Here is a 23391-nt window from a genome sequence, read left to right as displayed (position 1 = left end):
TGTCTGTTAGGCAGAGGATGACAGAAGAAATTTTGGTTATGTTTAAATAGGGCTTAAAGTGCAAAACTTTTCTTCTTTATATTTTAAACAGTCAACTTTATAAATTACGTTCCTCCCCCCCCCCCCACTAAATCATCTGTGACAACCTTGGAGATTTCGTCTTCCTCACTAGCAAAATGCCTCCAAATGCCTGAATTCGACACCCAATAGCCACTGATGCCCCAAGGATGTACGGCCTGCCCCTCTCAAAGGTTTGAGACCCTTTACCAGGATACCAGGAAAACCCCAAACGGAAACTGGTTCACTCGTGACTGCACTGATGAGTTCGCCCTATGTTTATCAGTCTTTTAAGCACCATGTGATTAGACTGGAAAGGTAACTTGAAAACACAACCTGATTCTGGGCAAAATCATTTTGTCCTTCTGGCATGAAAACACAGCTATATCTCCAAGTTCCTCCCAGGAACAGACGGCTGCATGTCAGGGCTGGTCCCTTCCCAGATCACTACAGGATCTTCAGCTGGCAGATGAGATCCAGCAAATAGAAATCGTGAAGAAACTCCTGTGCGGTTCAAAAAAGAGTGTGTGTGTGTGTGTGTGTGGGGGGGGGGGGGGTGCTGCTTCCTGGTTCTTTTGCTAAGGGCTCCGGTGATAACAACCAGGGGCTCCCGCAGCCCCAAGGAAAGCAACAATTCCCTACTAAATATTTCTGACCATGCCATATTTACTGGAACTAGTTTAAACTTTGTTTTAAAATTTTTCCCACAGATCTTACTCTTCTCCCTGCTTATTTTCACAAGATTTTTTTTTTTTTAAATCTCATTTAGGGGTAGTCCTTGCTGAGGCTGTGCTACAATTAACACAGGGGGACAGGCCGCCCCTGGGGTCATGTCAATATCAGTGTAAGGGGTTTGCTAGTTTTATCTGGCAGCTTTTTTTTTTTTAACCTCTGTATATGACAGCTACTCTAGAGAGAGAGAGAGAGAGAGAGAGAGAGAGAGAGAGAGAGAGAGATTTTTATTTGTGTGATTGCAACTCAAATCTTTCAAAGCACAAGTTGAATTCAGCAGTTCAAATAAAGGAGTTGGGATGCTCACCCAGACCTCCTGTAAATGACCACCTGGACGCCCAGCGCCTGGCCACTGTCTTCACAGTTACTGTCAAAACTCCCCCAAGCCTCTGCTTTTAACCTTCACGCCCTCCTTTAATGATAGGAGTTCGTCCTTCTGGAACTGAACACTGAGGTTCAAATTCAGCCTTCCTCTTGGTCACCTAAGCATTATTGGCATTTTATCATTCCCAGTTGAGCCCCCTACCCCGAATGGAGCTTTTGGCTCTTTAAGGGGCGAACCCTTCCTAAGGTCTATAGCAGTTCAAAGCAGCCCTTGGCATTGAATTCCATGGAGACAACTATTTGGGGTCCACAAGTAGACTGCCGGTTTGGGGATGAGATGGGGATGCCACCATTCCTAAATTTTCTTTCGTTTCTATCTAGCAAAATGGAGTCTGACAGTATCTGCACCCCCCTTCTGCAGCGTACCCAAACTGGTAAAATGTTTAAAAAATTCTAATGCAGCATGAGTCCCGTAGGCTTGCATCTTATCAAGAGTCCCGAACTGGCTCTCGTTGGTTGAGTTTTAGAGACCTGCGCCCGCCCGCCGAGGTGGCTTTCAGGTGAAAGTACCCAGATGAAGGCGGGGCTCCCTGTCACCTGCGAAGGTATTTTACTGAGAATCTCCTGATTTTCCGCCCCGTCTTACACTCAGCCACACTCACGGGAGGGGGGGGGGATCTGTAGGCTAATAAAAGGCAACTAGCCAGAGATGGGAAGCCTACAGTTTCTACCAAGAGGGGCTTTATCAGAAAACTGAGAGCAAGCGGGGGCAACCTGCTGTCCGCCCCCCGCCCAGGACTCCAGCCCCCGCGGAGGCTGCGGAGGCTGCGACCTCAGGTGAGCGGCTCGGGAAGGGGAGCTGGAGGCCGGTCTCAGGGCCCCCAGGCCTGCCTCTGGCCCTTTCCTGGGAGTGCTTTGACCCGGGCCGCCCTTCCGCTTGGTCTTGTCCTGCGAAAAACACCTGCTGCCGCGGATCAAGTACACCTGACACCAGATGTAGTCAAAAGAAAAAGGAAAAGAAAAGAGAAAACCCCACCCTCCTTAATTCCGTTTGGTAAGAGCCCCGGCTGCCAGATCCATTACATAATGTCAGCTCAAGCTGACACCTGTGTGGGTGCGGAGCTGGATCGGGTTCTGGCGGCGCATCGGGCCTGGGACGCTGGCTCGGCAGCGCTCGGGCCAAAGGCCAAGGGGAAGAGGAACGAATTTCGGGCTGGAGGGAGGCGCCTCGGCCCGCAGAGGAAGGTGGGGACTGTGTCTTGGAGGGGAGACTTCAAGGGTGGCGCCCCGTGACCGCGCCGACAGAAAGATCAAAGCCGCGGCTTCTCGGTTCCAGAGTCCTCTCCAGGGACATCCGAGGCCCCTCGCTGCTCCAGGCTGGAGTGGGCTCCCTAGGGCGCCCCCTCGGACCTCACCAAGGGCGGGCTACTCACCTGCTGCGGGGCCTCCGGGAGCCCTCACTAACGGCCTGCACCCGCCTCCTGGGTGCGATTGGCGCTGACCTTGGAGGTACCTACGGCGCGGCCTGATGGGGTGCCCCTGCCCCCTGAAGGCGTACCGGTGGCTTTATTAACCTGCCACCATTAAACCAACCCAGGAGAAGCCCGATGCACAATGAGGGCACGTCAGGTATCTTTAGCCCGTCACTGAGCAGCCTGGATAAACGGTGGGTAATGATGCCCTGAATCCCGCTCTCCCAAAGACCCAAAAGTCCAGATCTTTGGGATCTGCACCAATGACTGTGAAAAAAAAAAAAAAGTCGGTCCCCCAAACTGTTAGGACATCCACAGTCCTCCCCCCACCCCGAAACCTCCTGCTCCCCTCCCCCAAGGCAAAAGACCTCCGATCGCATAAACCCCTCTGTCGAAAACATTTCCAAGATTTTTCTCCCAAAGAATTATGAGCTCCTCAGGTGACCCTTCCACCCTCCAGAACACCGTATCAAAGGAACTTGTCGCGGAGGGTCCCAAATATCCGACCCTCGGCCAGCGCTGTTGGAATCGACCTGGGCTTCGTTTCATGCAATTCTTAGTGATTTAGTTGAGGCCGTGAAGACATGACTGAGTCTCCTCAGTCCCTAGTGGAACATATTCTGGGGGGGCTCTAGGTGGGAAAGAAAGCAAACAAACAAACTAGACCTCAAGCTCTTGTGTGTAGCTTGAAAACAAAACAACAACAACCAAAAAAAAAAAAAAAAACCCACCCAAAACCCACGCACGCTCAGCAAGAGGCGAGGACCTTCCCTGGCCACTAGCAGGCCCCCCTTCCTCGCGGGTTAAAATCACCAGGGTCGATTTCCTACTGTCCTTCTCAGCCACCCCTCCCCTCCCACCCCACCCCACCCCTGCGCCCGGATCACATCCAGAGGCAGGAGAAACGGCGTCGTTTCTAGTTCTTTGCTCTCCCAATTGCAAAGACATCTGGGCATTTTTAGGTACTCCGCACCCTGGATAAATAGTCTTTTATATTCGTGTGCGCCTAGGACGGTGTGGACCTGGGCCCCCTCTGCCCCCGTGGCTATCGGAGTTGGAAAAATCCGCCGGGGTGTGTGGGGGGAGGACCAGTGTGCGAGCGAGCGGGGCCGGGACGCGCGCCGCCCCGCCTGGGAAAGCTGGGGCGCAGAGCCGGGCCCCGCCGAACCTGCGCTCGCGGAGAGGGTTCTCGTCGCAGCAATTCAGCAAAGCCCCACCGAACAAAAGTTAAAGCGTGATGGCACTATACCTTGCCCCGGTTACTCAGGCGCCCGTCTCCCATTTTGGACATGCTGGAAGTGTTGGGTTTGGGGAGGTTTGCTTTGGCTGGGTTTGGGTCGCCTATATAAGCCCTGCCGGAGTACTGTACCGAAGAACGCGCCTTGATGGACTCGGGTGCTAATTAACGCGCGGCTAATTTGAGCTTAAGGAGCGGGGGGCGGCCGGCCGCGCGGCGAGCTGCGAGGGCCCAGTGACCTCTAGTGGGCACGAGGGGATCTGCAGCTCCGGCGAGTCTGCACGCGGGGCCCCGGCGCCCTGAAAACTTCTGCGCGCGCCCAGGCCTGGCGTCGCCTCTGAACTGGGCGACCGGGAGCTGCGGGTCCCCGGCTACCGGGGCGCAGGACCTGCGGCAGGCGATGTCGGGCAAGGGGCTTCGCCTCTTCCGATGTATCTGAAATCTGAACCCGACGCGTTTATTTGCTGCCCCCCCCTTTTTTTTAAATTTGAAACACGAGTTTTTGTGTGTGTGTGTTGTTTTAAGCCACGAGTCGTTATCCACAGTTCCTTGCAGATGGGGAGGGAGAGCCCGTGGAGCGGCCTTGGGAAGTGAGCTTCTAGAACTTTGCTTTGGGAACCTGGGGGAGGGCAGAGCTTTCGGAGCTGGGGGGGGGGGTATCCTTAGCGAGTGTGTGTGTGTGGGGAGGAATCCGAATGTGCTTCCGTGGACAAAGTTCCTCGGTCCTCCCCCGACCTGGTTTTTTTTTTTTTTTTTTTTTTGCTTAAAAGAATAAAAACTAAGGAAGACGCTGATTTTGCTAACAAGAGGGAAGCAGAACAAACGGTGCGTCGAGCAGTCCAGATGCCTTTGTTTCGCACTCCTCAAGCCGCCAAGAAGACAACCACCACCAGGATGCGAGTAACCATAACTCCAAAGAGCCCCCTCGCCTATTAGAAAGAAAGAGGAGGGCCGGCAGGGTGCGCCGACCTGGCCTGGTGTCCCCCCATGCCCGTCACCTGTCCGCGAGCTAAAGGGGCGCGCAAGTTTTGGGAGACCTCGCCCCAGCGCCCTGTGAGCCCAGAGCAAACCCTGGGCCATCGTCATGTAGACCAAACGCTCATTTTGTAGAAGAAACACGACTCTGCGTTTTATGTGCCCCCCCCCCCCCACCGCCCCAGCACACCTCAGCAGAACCCAGAGGCTGGAGAGGCCCCAGGAAAATCCCACCACCCGCCACTTCGGGGCTCGGGGTTCCGCCGTCTGACGGTGACGGAGGGGACCTTGTGGACCAGACGGGTCGCCCGGGGCCCGCCCTGGGGGCACCTCCGGATTCCTTAGGCTCCCTTCCCCGGGGCGGCGTGGGCCGGAGCTCGGGGTCGGAGCCGCCCGCAGCGGGAGCGAGGGGGGGACCCGTCGCCGGGTGTCGCCTCGCGGGCGCGGGCCCTCCTCCCTCGGTGCCAGGCTGGTCAGCAGGTGCCCGGGTCTGCAGCTAAGGGCTGGGGGGTTGGGGGGGACACGGGGAACCCGAGGCACCCGAGAGCAGGGCCGGCTCGGGGCCGGTTGCGCGTCGCCTGGACTGCGGGTGTGCGCCTGGCGAGCGGGAGGCGGTGGCGCGGGCACGAGCCGCGGGCAGCGCCCCGGGGCCGTGTCGGGGGGCGGCGGGGGCAGGGGCAGGCTCCTCGGTGGCAGACGGAGTCCGGGCCGCGGCGGGCGGGGCACACCTGGGCTGCGCGAGGGAGGAGCGCCGCGCGGCCGGGTCTCGCCTTGGCGCCCGGGAGCGTCCAGGGAGCGAGGCGCGCAGGCCGCAGAGCCGCGGACGCAGCCCCCCACCCCCACCCGCACCCCGGGGCCGGGCTTCCCAGGCGGCTCCGCCGAGAGAGGGAGCTCCCATCCCCTCCTGCCTCGGCCAAAGACGCCGAGGGGTCCCTGTGAATAGGTCCCTGTGAATGGGACCGTCCAGAGTCGGAAGTGAGCCTCGGGGTGCGGCGGCGGCTGCGCTGGGAGCAGGGCTGTCGGACGGCAGCGGGTGCAGGGGGGTGGGGGGAGGAGAGGGGGGCTCTGTACCCCAGCAGGGCGACGAATGCGCCTTGAAAATGGGCCCACGGGGACCAGAGGTTCCAAAGAGCTGTGTTTCACGGCCGACCGAAGGATCGAGAGCTGCTCAAGTCAAGTGTGAGCGTCTCCCGTCCCGAACTGAAAATATAAGTCACAACCAGAACGCAATAATAAAACCGCAGCTATTAGCGGATAAAAGCGAGTTGCAATAGTTGTGTTTTTTTGTTTTGTTTTGTTTTGTTTTGTAAATGCTCTCATCAGTAAAGTAACCAGGAAACAAAACAGTTTTCAATTTTAAAACGTCCAGACGTGAGCCGCATAGCAACAGGGCGTCTGGTGCAGGCATTTTCCTCAACCTCCCCTCCGCCGCGCGGAAGGAGTCCCCTGGGGCCAAGGGTGGGGGGAAGCCCAGCACCTTAGGAATAACAAGACAAAGCAACACACAAAAACCTGTAGCGCCCCAACCGAGGATCGACTCGCGGCCCTGCCCTCTTTGCTTAAACTCCGTGCCCCCCAGGAAGTGGCACAAATCATTCTTGGCACCGTTTGGGGCGACCGCGCACCTGGGGCCGGAGGCGGGGGATGTATGCCCAGGTTCCCGCAGCTTCCAGCCCGGGGTCCTGCCTGCTGGGAGCCCTCGGAAACTTGACGATTTACCTTGGCCACGTGTAGCAGCCCCTTAGCCCTGTCACCAGAGACCAACTGAGCGCCCCTCTTCTCCCCGTAAGCGGGGACTTCGCGAGCGCGGACCCGGGCGCGTCGGGCCCCCAGGGACCCGGGCTCGGGTCGGGGCGTCCCGGTGTCACCTTTGTTGGCGGCGCTCGCAGCAGCTTGCCTCAGCCAACTTCCAAGTGGGTGCCGATGAGGAGCAGCCCCACACTTGTCTTGGGAGTCAAAGTAGCCAGCTGCGGGCGCTTGGCAGGCCCCGGCACCCAGGCCACTGCCCCAGCCACTAGGGCAGCGGCGACAGGGCTGGTGTCCCTGTTTACAATATCAGCAACTTGGTATTGCTATTAAAGCGGTCGCCCTCTCCTCACATGGCTCACGTTCAGGACCTTTTCCCAGGAAGATTTAGAAACGACTGGACTTGAAGGGTTGGCCCTTAGAACCTCTGAGAACTTGGCCAACGAGTGGCCACCATCTCCCTCCTCATCTTCCCACCCCCACGGACCCCACCCAGGCCGCTGGTGGGGGTGTAAAGACTCTAGGGCCCGGGCCACCCCTTCTACCCAATTCCCAGGCGTCTTCCCGCCTGGCCCGCAGAGAATCGGAGCGGCAACTTTGCCCAAACAATTTATTGGGAAAATTTGCAAAAAATAAAAAATAAAAATAAATCTGGAGTTCGGAGGTGACCGGTGACGTGCGGCCCTGGATGGAGTCAGGGTCGCAAGCTCAGGACGCCCAGGGCCTGGGAGCTCTGGGGCCAGGCTGGGTGCGCGGCCCGGTGGCCCCCAGCCCGCCGGAGCCTGGGAGCTCCGCTCAAGGACGGTGCTGGGTCCTTCTCCCGGATCCCGGCTATTGCAGGAGTTATGGATTTTTGGCTGGAGTTATGGATTTTATGTGTGAAGCAACTTAGAAAATACATCTGAACTATTTAAGCCATTCTCTGTATTTTTTAAGAGGACCTGAAAAGCCTCGCTCTCTCTCTCTCTCTTTTTTTCCCTCTCCTTTTCCCTATCTTCTTGTTTCTCAAATTGCAAAACTGGGGCGCCTGGGTGAAGAGTAAGGAAGAGGGGGGAGGACCAGCCGGGGACCGAGGTGTGGGACCCGAAGTCTGCAAGGGCGTGTCTCACGACCCCGGGCTCTCGCTGCACCTTCAACGCCGATGCCCACGCTGCTGCTGAGCGGAGCGGGACAGAGCCTATTTGGCTGGTCCTGCTGGGCCGGGGGACACCTGGGGGATCGAACCGCGTGAACTTGGGCTCGGGTCCTGCAACTTCTGAGTGAGGGAGGAGGATGCCGAGTGCCCGGCTCAGGCTCCGGGAATGGCACCCTCGGAACCCCCGCGAGCTGCCTCCGAAAGCCAGGGGGCATCTCCCGCCCACCCCGGCGCGCTCCCCCTGCCCTTTCCTCCGCGAGCTCCTCTCGGCCCAGCCCGGGGTCCAGCCCCGGAGCGCGCGGAGCCAAACCCCAGGGCGCGGCTCCGAGGCGCGCCCCGGGGAGCCAGAGCCCGGGGGGCACCAGGACTTTGGAGCCTGGGTGGGGAGCTCAGGACTCCGCACTCCTGCCCCTCGGGCACCTGGCTTGCGAGAAGGGTGGGGCGGGGCTCCCGCGAAGGCGACGTCCTGAAGATCGCCGTGCCACCGCCACCGCCAGCCTGGCGGAGGGGGCATCTCCTGGCCTCAGTTTCCCCGTCTGCTCTAGAAGAACTTTAAGGAGCCGCCTTCTTTTTTTCTTGAACCCTCGCACCGCCCAAAACATGGGAAAACTCTCTGTCTCTCTGTGTGTGTGTCTCTCTCTGTCTTTTTCCTCCAGGGTAAATTTAAAAGAACCACAAAACTATGCATAAAGACAGAATTTACCGACTCATACATTTCTATTGATGGGGAAAAAAATGTGTTCTTTAACTTCATTTTTTATTTCTGTTGATCTTTAAAAAGCAGTTGTGGAAAGTATTTATTTGGCTTATGAGTTTAGTCATGCAATGACCACTTATTTAATCATTTTAAAGCTCCAGGAATCGAGCGAAGCGCTTTATGTATTTTTCTCTCATGAAGTCTCACAACCACCGCGTGAGATTAGTGTTGCTTCTCTTCCTGCCTTCCTTTCCTTCCAGTCTGAAAACTGCAGGGCAGAGGCGGTTGCATGACTTTCACAAAGGTACAGAGCTAGCAAGTGGCAGAGGCAGAGTTTGAACACATCTACTGGACCCTAGGTGGAAGCTCTTGGGAAAAGGCAGCAAGGTTTTCAGGGGAGAGGCGTCTCCCCAGTGCTCTCCAGTGCTCTCCAACCTACGGTTCTTGGGTGCCCATTAAAAGGGAAAGCGGTGGTTAAAAAGCAGCAGAAGCGGTGGATAGCTGAGATGGCTTGCCTTCCAGTAAAGAAAGCTTGGAACAGGCTTGCATTCCCACCCCATTCAATTAGTGCTCTTCACAGGCAGGCTCAAATCTTGTGTGTTCATTCTGGCGCCCTGGATCTCTCCTTGGGCATTCTCACAGACGCTTGCAAGAAACTCAGACATTTTGCCACTTCCCTTGGTGGCTTAATTTTAAAATTTGAGGTTAGAATTGTGGAAGATGGGCTGGGATGATATAAGTAGGGAAAACAAGTACCAGGAATAAAGATGATAAAGAAGGTAGTCCCTCAAAGGTTGATGTCATAATGCCAACACATAGAGAAAATTAAATGATGGCTCAATAACATTTCATGCTTTTTTAAAAAGTTACTTTTAACTTTGTTAGTTCTGATAAGGAGAATCTTGGGATTCAAAGACTTTTTGGTAGTTAATGTAGCTGTAACTTTTATGTATCTCATTTAAGACAAACGAGATAAAATTATGAAGAGATTCATTCTCTATTCATTATGACATGTGATAAAGGAAATTTTAAAAATTTTAAATAAATGTGTCAAAATATGCATGCAAAGTATTCATCTGGGGGAGATGATGTATTTATTTGAATAAAGTCACTTCCTACAATATATTTGGATTCTTTTTCTTTTCCTCCTCTTCCTCCTTTTTCTTCTTCTTTTCTTTCTCTTTTTCATCTGTTTTCCTCCTTCTCTTTCTTCTTTTCCCCTCCATTCCTTTCCACCCATTTTTGTTCTTGGAATTGACCTCTAAGACACACGAGAAAATCAGCTTCTTTATTTTTTCTTCCAATGGTACTTTTGGAAAAAAAAAAAAAGAAATATTACCTTCTGATATGCCCATTTGAATACCATTCCTCACTGTTGCAGATAGTCAGAACAGTATGTGCAATTCCAAAGAAGGTCTTCTATGGTCCCTAATTTTTAAGATGTTGCTTTACAGTTACAGTGGATTTACTGTTAGGGAAACATTAAATTAAAATAGATTCCATAATATTAACAATTAACATTTTAAAGCTACCATCGTGATGTAGTTAGTACTGGAACTGTTTTAAAAATCAAGGATAAAGCACAATGTCTTGTAAGACACAATCAGCAGTGGACACAATCATAGCACTCATGCATAGAGATGATGCAATTTGTCCTAGCTCTAGGAAAAAATGTTCGTGTCTGCTTTGTTGTCTCCTATAATTCGAGTGCAGTAAGGAAGCATTTCTCCTTTCATATAAAATACTCTAGAACCACTATTTAAGAGCATAAAATAACTTTGTCTTCATGTGCTGAGCTTTTCCTGCTTTTCTCCTTCATCAACCAAACTTAGGTCTCTCTTTTTTGTTCTTTCTTTCTTTCTTTCTTTTTTTTTTTTTTGGTCTTTTAAGGTCCTGCTTTTTGCCTTCCAAGGCAATGGTTATTAGACCACGTGGTAAAATGAACCCACGCTAATGTATTGATGATTATAAATGTGTTGATGTCCAAATCCTAGGCCACAGTCCCTTCACGCTCCCCAGTTCAGATGTGAATTCTAATGAATGTGTTTGGAGGGAATACACTTGATTTTTCTTTTTTAACGGCAAGTCATGGCTGCATCATCACAGCGCACAGACTCACTTTTTAAATCCTGGCCAATCTTCATGCTTATACTCATCAGCGCAAATATGAAGGAAGCCCGTAGGGAAAGAACATACCTCTCTGGAACCTAAGACTGCTGAGTAAAAAAAATGGCAAAGACAGAATTAGAACTTAGAAGATCTCTTACACATTCATTTTTAAAGAACGTTCAAGGACAATTTAAATTATTGGGCTTGTGTTAGAAACTAGACTTCTCCTATATGAAACCTCCACACACTTTGCAGTTGCTGTTTTTTTCTCCGGGAACACTTCCCCCCAGAAATGAACAGGGCTGCATCTTTCTCCTTGCTTCCTCACAAAGCATTTCTAGGCCAAATCTAGTGCCCTCCCAGTCTTTCTCTGCCATCTTCTCTTTTAAAATAGAACCTATTGGGATGTCTGGGTGGCTCAGAGGTTTAGCGCCTGCCTTTGGCCCAGGGCATGATCCTGGAGTCCTGGGATCGAGTCCCACGTCGGGCTCCCTGCATGGAGCCTGCTTCTCCCTCTGTCTGTGTCTCTGCCTCTCTCTCTGTCTCTCATGAATAAATAAATAAAATCTTAAAAAAAATCAAATAGAACCTATTATATTCTGAACAAAAATATGTTCTGTGTTTGTTTGTATCTTTTTTGGTCTGCTTCCCATTACTAGGGCATAAACTCCAAGAGGTCAGAGATATTGACGGGTACTCAGTAAATATTTAAGTAAATTATTAAATATGTTCATCTTTGGGATGTCTCAATCATTTTCCATCTTTCACTGTAATAACCATGAAAAGATTGCCTGCTCTGCTTTGCTTATCGGAAAACTCAAGAAATCTCCTAACCAGAAACTAAAATGGGGTGGGGTTGGGGGATGGGAGGTGAACCTAGGTTGGAAATTGTTGCAGAGGAGTAGTTACTTCGAAAGAATACTTGTTAGATATGCCCTGTCTCCAGAAGCAATTTTCCAGAGGCTAGGGATCATGTGTATAGATTATACAAAATATCAAGACTATATTAACCATTAAATACTTGCATTCACTTATTCATGAACTCAGCAAATATCCATAGAATGGCTACTCTATGGTTTGCGCTCTGCATACAAAAACAGTTGACCTGGTTCCTTCCTGACAAATATGAGCAGCTTGGTAATAGTCACCATCCTTTTAGGTAAAGCTGCAAAGTCAAGGAAAACTAACCGCATTGCATCTAGTCCTTTCTCCATTTGCTTTTACTTCCTTCCCCTTCTTCAGGCACCTTTTGTGTTTGGCTCTCCCTCTTCTTCAATCATTTGTAGAAAAGTATCTGATAAAATTTCATACTAAAGTGTAAAAGATTTACACTGGCTGTCTCGAGATATTCATGTTGTATCCAATCACAAAATTAAAAAAAACAACTCTATTTCAGACTTTTCAAATCAGAAAGGAGAAAGAATTATTTTTAAAGCCAGTGTCCTTGAAATCATACTTCCTTGAAATACGGCTTACTTTGCTTACTTGTAAACTTTGAGAACTTAACATTGAACAACAAAGGGATTTTCCTGTAAGATCCAATAGGGAAGACTGCATAGACATTTCTAAAACCAAGTTAAAATTTCCTTATTGCTTTTAACATTTGGAAGGAGGATATTTTTAGTATGTTCCCATCTTTTTCTTCCCCTTTTCTCCGTTTCTTCCTCCCTTTCTCCTTACTTCCTGCCATTCTCTTCTGGATCCTTCTCCTCCTTCTCTTTCTCCTTCTCCATTCTCGATTTCTCACCCCTAGAAATTGGGAAGATACAGGAAATGTTGTAAAAACTTGCTTCTGTTAGGGGCGACTGGGTGCTTCAGTTGGTCGAGTGACCAACCCTTGATTTCAGCTCAGGTCTTAATCTCAGGTAGGGGGATCGAGCCCCCTCCCTGCATCGGGCTCCACGCTCAGTGCGGAATCCACTTGAGAGTCTCTCTCTCCCTCTGCCCTCCACACCCCCTAAATAAATAAATAAATCTTTGAAAGAAAAGTTGGTTCTGCCAGAACAACCCCACTGCAAAAACAGACAGAGAAATGCTATTTAAATATTTCTATACCTTGAGCAAAGATAATAGTTAATTTTTTACTAAATTAATTTGTGAACAAGTAATCAAAAATATCACAGAGACCCTTGATTGAGGACAATAAGAAGTATTGAAACACCACTCAAATATATCTAAAGTTATAACTTTGAGCCTTGTCTTTGTCCTTTTGGGCTGTTATAACAAAATGCCATAGCCTAGGTAGCTTATAAATAACATCAATTTATTCCTCACAGTTCTGGAGGCTGGGAAGTCCAAGAGCAAGGCAGATTCACTGGTGGAAGCCCATTTCCTTGTAGACTGTGGTCTTTGCTGTAAGGCAGAAGAGGCAAGGGACGTCTCTGGGGTCTCTTTCATAGGGGCACTCACTTCATTCCTGAGATATCTGCCTTATGACCTCATCACCTCTGAAAGGCCCACCTCCAAATCCCATCATGCTGAGGATTAGGTTTCAAGGTATGAATTCTGGGGGTGGGGGGGACACAAAGATTAAGATGATAGAAGGCCTATTCCCCTTTTCTTTAAATAATAACTCTTTTTCTTTGAGGGTGATATCATGACACCACTCATTTGGAAAGGCTGGTAACTTCTCTGTTCCATTACTGTCTTTGTCAATCTTAAAATAGTATCTGCAACAGCACTCCTGATACATCTTATTTTTCCGAACATGAGTTTGCAGAGAAACAGAATGAAACTTCTTTCTGGGTACCGGGGGTCATTATTCAGACAATTTCTTCCTCTAATTGACCGAGCAGATTATTCCTTTGTATGTTTTCTTTCAAAGTCTTACATGGTATATACACAAAACCCTGTAAGTGTCTGGAAACTTGGAGGTTATGAGCTCTTTGTTTTATTCAGACTTTGAAGATGAACAAGATGCACAAAGCAGCGTGGGAGGGGGCTGGAGAGGGAGAGAGAGAAAGATGTTCAGGCCTCGCAGGTGGGACCAGGGAGTCAGAGGCAACGAAGAATTGCTTGTGAGGGATTGGTAATTCGGGGGGTCTATTCAGCTGCAGCCCTGTCCCCTTGGCCTGACTAGGAAACTAGTCAGTAACAACAGCAGGGCCTGTCCTAAGCTTAGGAACTTGAATTATTCATCAGTCACACATAAATTACCATTTAGAGGCAGGTGACACACATGTTTTCTCGAACAATTATTATCACTAATCATCATTTTCCACAGTAATTTGTGTGCTCTCATTATTAGCCCTTGATTTCTATGTAAATCCCTTTCATAAAACTGCCACAAGATGGAAGTTTTTTTTATTGGCTCTCTTTACCTCTTGATATGTTTCTTGGCATTTTTGCACTCCTCATCTGGCACTTGATGGTTGGGTTTTCAGATTAGGCTGACTGTTGACATGCCCAAATAAAACATTCTTTCATTGAGCATATTGCATTTGTAGGGGAGGCCACCTTCTTTCACCTTCTGCCATATTGTACCCATATTTTTTTATATAAATTGTCCAAACATTGACTCTCACATTTTCCCCTTTTTGATTTTCATTGTGCACCATATTTGACACTTTAACTACTTTTACTAGTTGTCCGTGCCTTGTCACAAAGACCGAAACTGACACAGGCTTTGCCTAAACAGTTGCCTTGAATCAGTACATTTGCCATACGGATTTTCCCTTCAAATCCTGTAAAAACATCTTGGATATTTTCCTGTTTCTCTTTTATTACAATTATATGGGTTCTGGGGCTTAACTACTTGCAAAGAACTAGCATTCTTTGTAACACTTATTTCAAATGTCCTAGATTCAATTTTTAAATGAACTTCACAAAGAGTTCTTGAGATTAGCTAGCTTGAGGCAGCATGGGTCCCTATCTGACTCATGAAGGAAAGGTGGAGATTTGCTTATAATTCTTCTGGCTTGTAAAACTCCACCCTGATCTAATCTAAGAGCTAAAATTCTTACCTTTAGAATGAATCTCATTACACTGGTAAGGGGAGGGGCAGGCACCCCGGAAAGGACTGGCGCATTAATAATTCTTAGCATTTACAGGTTAAGGGCGACAGACTCAGACCATCTCATTCAAGTTCTGGCTTCCTGATTTATCAACTGGGGGACTTTGTGCCAGTTTACTTAACCTCTCTGTGCCTCAATTTTTTCGGATCCGTAGAAAACATTTAACCATTGGGCCCGCCTCGAAATCCTCACTGAGGATTCAGTGGATTAATACATGTAAAGCACTCAGTGTCTGGCATATAATGAGCATTTATACAGTGCCAGCTGTATTATAATAGTAATCATAGTTATTATTATGGTGGCATGAATTTGCTTCTTACGACATTAGAGGGAAATGGGCACACACGGATAGGTTTTTTTCCCCCAGAAGTTGGGTAAGAATGGCCTGAGCACAGCATTTCCTAAGGCCTAAGTAGGGATCTCCAAAAGAAAGTGCGAGGCGGCTTCAGCATCATGACATCATCGCTCCAAGTGCTTTGTGCCTGGCCGGTGACAAGTGTTTAAGACAAGTGTTCTGCTTAAGCTCTCCCATGAAGCATTGCCTATTAAAGATTCAGAGGAGAGGGAGGTTTAGTGAAAGGTTTAGTGACTTTTACAAAAAGACATTTTGTGGCCTTAACAGAGCTATGCTATTCATTACTCCGTCCTGGAATCAATGCTACAATTCCACATTTTGCATAGGCATCTCCAACTGGCTTCCTACACCAGAAAAAAAAAAAAATACCGTCCCATTTATAGCTTTGACCTTGAGATGAGTTATACCAGGCTCTCAGCTGCCGCATTTTTTAATGCATTAATCTGTATTTCGGCTTCCTGTTGAGTCTTGTCATTTTGGCCAGAGGATGTAACTACAGTCTGCTACGTGGTCTAGATGGTGTGTCTTTACATAAAATACAATTTGCTTCCACAAGGAGCAGAGGTAGCTGCAAGATTAGTGATACTGAAAATGTAAAGTGAGGGTTTTAACTTCAAGACCTATCCAAACAGTTATCTGTGTCACCACACAATGCGTGTGCACACACACGCAGACTTCAGAAATACAGGCAGAGACAAACACAGCATAACATTCCACATTGTTATGGAGCTTCCAGAAACATGAAGCCTAGGGACTCAATATTACATCATTGTAAAATAGTGTCACAATATCCAGCCTGCCCCTCCCCCTTTTGACATTTCTGAAGAAGAAAAGGAAGCTCCTGCTGTTCACCCAGGCGCTGAATGAGAGGAACATACATGAGGTGTGCCCAAAGGGATTCACAAAGCAGGGTTAAAATAACTTCTCTGCCTCCACTTGGCACATTAGTTTTTTTCTATGTAAAATAAACACAGCAGAAAAACATGTCATTCCAGGAATGTAGTATTTCACAGACCCCTAAATCATCACCATCACAATTTAAAATTCAATTCTAGCCTGCTGAATGGAAAAAAAAAAAAGAAAAACCCTGGAAATAACTAGTTAGAAGAGGTGTATAAATATAAAACCTAACCTGAGAAACAGTAACAGTACCATAGACAACAGGTAAGTTTTCCTTAATCTGATGCCTTTGTATTTGGAAAAAATTACTTATTTAACTGAAGCAGAAGAAAATAGCCTGTAGAATGTTGCACGCTAAAAAGCCCAGGGTTTTGTAATTATTATGTTTCCTTTCTTGCTTAACTTTGTAGTTTAACTTTGTCTTTATCTAGAGATCCACTTTGATTATATTGCTTGTGTCATAACCTATGCGTTTCTACTCCTGCCACCACACGAACCACTTGGTTCAGCTGGCAGAGGGTGGCAGGACACCAGCCAAGATATTTGGTTGGCTTCCTGTCCATTAGGGACTGGTTGGCTTGGCTCTTTGCCACAGCAACAGATGATATTTCTAACTCTATGGGGCATTCCAGTTTCAAAATACTGTGACAACAGGGTTTATACTTTAGAAAGATTATTTTCTCTTCCAAAGCACCTAAAATACCAGTGTTCTGCACCCAGGATTTAATAAGTATTTGCTTAGAGAAGGGAATAACAAAGAGGGCATCACAGCCCCCTCTCAGTTGTGTCCTTTGGTTACAAATGACTGAACAGACCATCTTCCCTCGCTCAGTCACCATCTCCCTCTAAAAAGAAAAAAAAAATACATGGTCAAAGTCTAAATGAATTTACCTACTTGGATACCTGAGTATTTGTGAAAGTTACATCAGACTTTTCGATCTGTTGGCCCTGTTTCCTACATACACGTATTTTGTAATGGAAGGATGAGAAATGCATCAGTTCACTATTCAAAAACCCTCAGTATGCACTGCAGGATGCTGATCTGTGGGGGGAAAAATGCCAATGAACACGTGATGACATATCATTGCTTCCTCCTCTTATTCTTATTTGATCTTCACGTTTCTTTGGAGTAACAGACTACAAAATCGCAAGCTCCCTAGGTTGTACTTGGGCTTTTACATTGAAACTATTGAAGATTCTAACTTGCTTTGATTACATTTTTTTTAGCCACTGTAAAGAACTCTGACTTCTTTCTGCTTATAAATGTAAGTTCTTGTTGGGACAGCAGACTTATATTATTAAGTTAGCTAGAATTCTCTCAGACAAGCCATGTCTCCAGAGGGGCTTGGGTAGAACAGGATGCAACATATAGGAAACTGGGGAGTGCCTCACTGCCTCAGCCAGTAGAGCATGTGACTCTTGATCTCGGGATTGTCAGTTCAAGCCCCACATTGGGTGTAGAGATTACTTGAATATAAGATCTTAAAAAAAACAATGAACATACTGGAGACTGGATTTGTAAGTAAAATACAATCTCTGGTATCTAAAGGATTGAGGTAATGAGTAAAGTGTTAATAAGGAGGACATGTTTCTGTGGAATTATTTTTTGTGAGTAGAGAAGCCAGATCTCACAAAAATATATAGCCCTTAAATTATCTATGTATATAATTAAGGTTATTTGGAAATTCTGCATAAATTAACTAGGAGTGGGACATTAGCCACTCAAATAATGGATATGAGAAATTACACTAAGATGAGGTATTTATAAGAATACAAGACTATAGGAGCACCTGGGTGGCTCAGTCAGTTAAGTGTCTGCCTTCTGCTCAGGTCACAGTCCCAGGGTCCGGGGATGGAGCCCATCGGGCTCCTTGCTCAGTGGGGAGTCTGCTTCTCTTTCTTCCTCTACCCCTCACTCCCTTCCACTTGGCTCTTGCTCCCTTTCTCTCTCTCAAAAAAAAAATCTTACAAAAAAAATACAAGGCTATAAATATAATGGAGAAATATGATGCTATTTCTCCCTAAAAATTTTAACTTAATTGTATATTTTATTTCTATGCAAATGAAAATAAAAACTATTCTATTAGAAATCATTCATTTTAAGCATAAATTATGTGAGCATACTCTTCTTTGGTTGAGCTTAAGTTCTTATGTTTCAAGGAGTTTGTGAAAGCCAAAAATATCATCATCTTTTAATTAATTATTTTTAAGTAAGCTCTATGTCCAACTTGGGGCTTGAACTCATGACCCCAAGATCAAGAGTTCCCTGCTCTACCTACTGAGCCAGCCTAGTGCCTCTATCATCTTCTTAAAATTTATCTTTTAGTTTCAAGTATAAAATATTTCAAATGTACAGAAAAATGCAAACAAAATAACAGAGATCCTTATAACCTCTCTTTGTCGCTCTCTCTCTCTCTCTCTCTCTCTTTTTTTTTTAAGAAAAGAAATACTGGGGGCACCTGGGTGGCTCAGTTGGCTAAACGTCTGACTCATGATTTCAGTTCAGGTCATGATCTCAGGGTCCTCAGCTGGGCTCCCTGCTCAGTGGGGAGCTGCTTCTCCCTCTCCCTCTGCCTCTCCCCCTGCTCACACACACACACACGCACACACACACACACACACACACACCTGTCTCTCTTTCAATAAATAAATCTTTTAAAAGAAAGGAAAGAAGTACAAAATTGTAAATTAGCTGTACTTCCATCCATTAATCTCTTTTTCTCTCCTTTCTTTCCAGAAGTAACCATTATCCATTATGTATTTCTTCTGTGCATTATGAAAATCCTTTACAATATATTTATATATCCAGGAATATGCTTTTTCTCCAAAAATTATGTTCTTAAGATTTGTCCATGCCAGTACATGCAAACTAGCCATCCACAGTAGAGAGAATCAGTTTGTTGTTTATTCTTTGTTGTTGTTGTTTGTTCTTATAAGATATGGTATTAGGAGTAAAAATGAATAAACTAGATCTAATATAAGCATATTAAGTATTTTAAATTAATTTAAATAACTAAAAATTTATGGAATGCTTATGTTACTCATATGATTCATTTCCTGATTTAATAAATATTTGTTGAGCGTTGATTCTAGGTCAGGTACCAGCCTAGCAGCTTAGGCTATCATGGTAAACAAAACAGATAAAGCCCCATTTGGGCTAGGTTGCCAAGTGGAGCATGTACCAGTTAGGCCATCCTGTGGTTGCTGTTAGGGGAAAGAAAACAGTATCACACCCAGTAATGGTTAGGGTGGAATTCTGAAACTTCAAAATGGGGATCTATAACCTCTCAGATTTTTCTGATCATGACCCAAGAGTCAGCCAAGAGAAGAGGAAACCTTCCTGTGGGCAGGTGCGTTAGTGACCAGCCTGCCTCAATAATGTGTAGGGCGGTGAATGTGATGGGGTCAAAATCCTTTTGGGTTGATTTTTGAAAAGGTTGTACAAACCAAATGTTTGTGAATGGTTAGGTACATGGAATATCCATTGAATACCCGAACTCTGACCCATTGTTGAGAACCCTTAATTAAAAAAAATACATAATTAATTTGCATTTAGGAATGCTTTGCTGTTTAGTTCATTACACATAGTGGTTGGTTCTAGTAAGGAAAACATCCATTTACCGTGCCCATTTGCTTTCTGGAAACTTTCAGCTCCATTGCAGGTATATTTATTTTTTACCAAGATGCTGGGAATAATATAATCTGTAGTGTATTAAAATAATCTAGGGATGCGTGGGTGGCTCAGTGGTTTAGCGCCTGCCTTTGGCTCAGGGAGTGATCCTGGGGTCCCTGGATCGGGTCCGCGTCAGGCTCCCTGCATGGAGCCTGCTTCTCCCTCTGCCTGTGTCTCTGCCTCTCTCTCTTTGTGTCTCTTATGAATAAATAAATAAAAATTTTTAAAAATCCAGTAAAGGGACGTGTGGGTGGCTGGGCGGTTGAGCGTCTGCCTTTGGCTCAGGTTGTGATCAGGTTGTGATCCTGGAGTTCTGTGATCCTGGAGTCCCACATTGGGCTCCCTGTGGGGGACCTGCTTCTCCCTCTGCCTGTGTCTCTGCCTCTCTGTCTGTGTCTTTCATGAATAAATGAATAAAATCTTCAAAAAACAATCCAGTAAATATTGAGTGCCTGATTGATATATATATGTATATATATACTCAAATACACATTCATAACATATATGCACATACGTATATATTTATTATAATTTATATATATTATTTATAATTTATATTATATGAATATGTATATATTCACATACATAATATATACACTATATATAAAAACTATATATGTGCATATGTATATAGTTATATGTATAAGGATTTTTCCAAATCCTTACAACATCTCTAAATATAGACATTATTATTTCCACTTACAAATGAGAATACCAACTCAAAGATTTTAAATCATTTTTTTATACTGCTTGTAGTTGGCCAGGGGGCATTCAAACTCAGATTTGTTTGCTTCAAAGTTTATAATCTTTTGACCATGTCATGCTGCTGCTTTACAAATGTCCACAATACTCTAAATGAGACCATGAAGATTTAAGGCATTTCTTCATACATAATAAATTATATCATATTCCTAAGGACTGAAGATAGTATTTATATATTATAAAAATAGCACAAGACCAAGACTAGAGACTATTTTAATCTATATGACAGTTTATTAAAAAAGAGAATGTTGGTGGTTTTGTATTTCTGCAGGAATCTTGCTTGAACACCTTTTTTCCACATGTGCACTTTTTACATTGTCTTTTTTCGGTATGAAGGAACACTGAGAAGTAATACGGGAGTCGTTCTTTGATGTTACCCAGGAAAAATAGAGCAGTAAGCCAGTGACCTTATAATTTACATTCAAATACCTACTTTGCAGAATGAGGATTTCTTATGCTCCTTCTGCTCGTCCTCCGCCTGGGACAGGCTGCTTGGGTGTGCACAGCCCTGGTGGTAGCGACAGACAAAGGAGGATGAGCAAAGGCTTGCAGGAGGGAGGTGGGCGGTGAAGTGGGGAGTAGTTTGTTCTCATAGACTTTATATTCTGAGACAGAAAAATGTAGAAAAATCCAGGCCTCTTTTCTGTTGTTTTATTGTATCAATCTGATTCATGTTCATGAACTATTTACAAATTCTTTATGTGTGTGTGTATGTGCAGGTGTGAGTGTGTGTAAATTCTGCATGTTGGTCAGAGTTATACATATGAATTTGGTTAAATGCATAAAAACAAAGAGTCCCTTGTACCTTCTGAAAAATATTTTATGGTTTAATGTTTAATGTTTTAGGATTTAAAAATTATTTTAAGTAATCTTTACAACCAACATGGGGCTTGAACTTACAACTGTGCGATCAAGAGTCACATTCTCCAACAACTGAGCCAGCCAGGTGCTCCAAGGATCTTTTTTTTTTTTTTTTTTTAATAATTAAGGGAAGAATGCAATGTCCTCCCCACTATAGCTTCAGAGTACTTAAGCAGATAAGCCTTGCACTTAATTTCACTAAGTGCACCTCAAAATGCACCTGGGCCTTTTATTTTCATTTGTGCTATCCTTTATTTAACCCTCCAGGGATGGGTAGATGGATGATCAATTTTATGGGAAACTGGTTTAATATTACTGGTTGCATTGACTGTCACTTTTGGTTCTACACATATTGCTGCTTCAAATAGTTTCCCTGGGGGAGAAACAAATGAATTCTCTTTTTGGACAGTCTAGAGACAGAAGATAAACTTTCTAGCTTTCTTATTCTCTTTTCAGAGGTTTAATATTTTATTGAGCAAGACTAGGTAAGAATATGGTATAAGATTCTCAATCGTGAAATAGTCAAGTCATTTAATATTCTGGAATCCATAATGCCTTCATCTTTGAAGTAGTCAATTTATTTGATGTGCATTGTTACGTTACATCATCAGTCACAATGTAATCATATTAATCTACCTCCACTACTCTAGAATTTGTGATTATTTCATCAGGACTGAACTAAAGCTTACCTCCCTTTATCAACGAATATTGTGAATCTTTGTGAAAGACTATCTTGGGGGTGGGGGGTAGGCTCAAGGTACTTAAGAGAACAGATAATTTTGAGTAGCTCGTCTTTTTTTTTTTTTTAAGATTTTATTTATTTATTCATGAGAGACACAGAGAGTGGCAGAGACACAGGCAGAGGGAGAAGCAGGCCCCTTGCAGGGAGCCCCATGTGGGACTCGATCCCGGGACCCCAGGATCACACCCTGGGCTGAAGGCAGCGCTAAACCGCTGGGCCATCGGGGCTGCCCTGAGCAGCTCATCTTGATTTGAATTGAGGCTTGATGGAAGTATGAGGATTATTGGTGAGGTAGGCCCCACTGTAGCTCAACGGGAAGCACTGTGGAGTGAGATCTCTTACTACTATTTTCTACATAACATTCTGAATTTAAGACTTCTCTTCACATAAGAATTTTTTTAAAATTTGAGATAAAATTCACCGAATGGAGTGCATATATCTTTTTTTTTTGCACAAATCTTAAGTGTGCATTTAGATGTATTTTGTCCAAGTATCCTGATCAAGATAAAGACCATTTCTGTCACTCCAGAATGTCCCAGTCAATTTCCCGGTCCACCTCCACCTTCCACAGTCCACCACTGTTTTGATTTCTGTGATTGCAGATGAGTTCTATTCTCGGGGTGCAATATAAATAGAATTATCCAACATGCTCTCTTCTGTGCTCAATATATTCTTGCATACATTTCAACGAGTGATGTTTTCATAATTATTAATACAATTAACACCAACATTGGTTACATTCTGGTTTACCTAGTAACCAGTCATATATGCAGATATTCAGTGTGCATTGTCTCATATTTCTTGATTCTATATTTCACAGTAACTTTCTCTTCTATTCCCAGATTTTACAAAACACATTGTTAAAGGCAGGAAGAAAACTGTGCTTTATTAAGGTAGATGAACTTGCAAGGGCTGTTGTATATGTTCTCACATGGTTGTCAGTATCTTTAAAGAGAATTCTGGAGAGGATGCAGTGTGTAGAAGAAGTAAACCATTTTTTTTTTTTTTTGGAATCCTTTCTTCATAATTGAGCTCAAAGGACTCGAAGTTAGGACATCACTCACTGAGAGTTTAGGGGGAGAGAAAGCAGAAAATATCATTTTTTATTGTCAGCAGAACTCTGAAATAGAGAACATCCTTTTTTTTTTTTTTTTTTTGATTTGGCCAAGCCATTTCTTTAACATGTTTTAATGGTAGGATTTTGTGCATGCAAAGAACGTAAACCAGGATAGTAAATGCAGAGAACAAGAAGGTAGGGATTTGTGAAAAAGTCACGTTGTTTCACGCCTTCCAAATGTTCCTTGGAAATTTAGCTGATGAATTAGAAACTACCAGAAAATGATATACTCTCCATGCTATTTCAGCTGGTTGTGATGGACACAGACATTGGATAAGATAACATGTTTTCCGTGTTCTAGTACTACAGCTGGGCTGTGTACATGTGGGAGCAGCTTACAATGACAATGAACAAGGCAGCTGTCAGTTCAACAGAAATCCAGCCAAGATCTCTAGATTTTTCAGTCTTAAAATTAGCCCAGCAGGATATACAGATTTTGACTAGGCTGGCAATGACCTGGAGAATAATAAAGAAAATCCACATA

The sequence above is a fragment of the Canis lupus genome, chromosome 3, assembly GCF_003254725.2.
Source record: "Canis lupus dingo isolate Sandy chromosome 3, ASM325472v2, whole genome shotgun sequence".
NCBI lineage: Eukaryota > Metazoa > Chordata > Mammalia > Carnivora > Canidae > Canis > Canis lupus.
Note: the sequence above shows the minus strand (reverse complement) of the source record.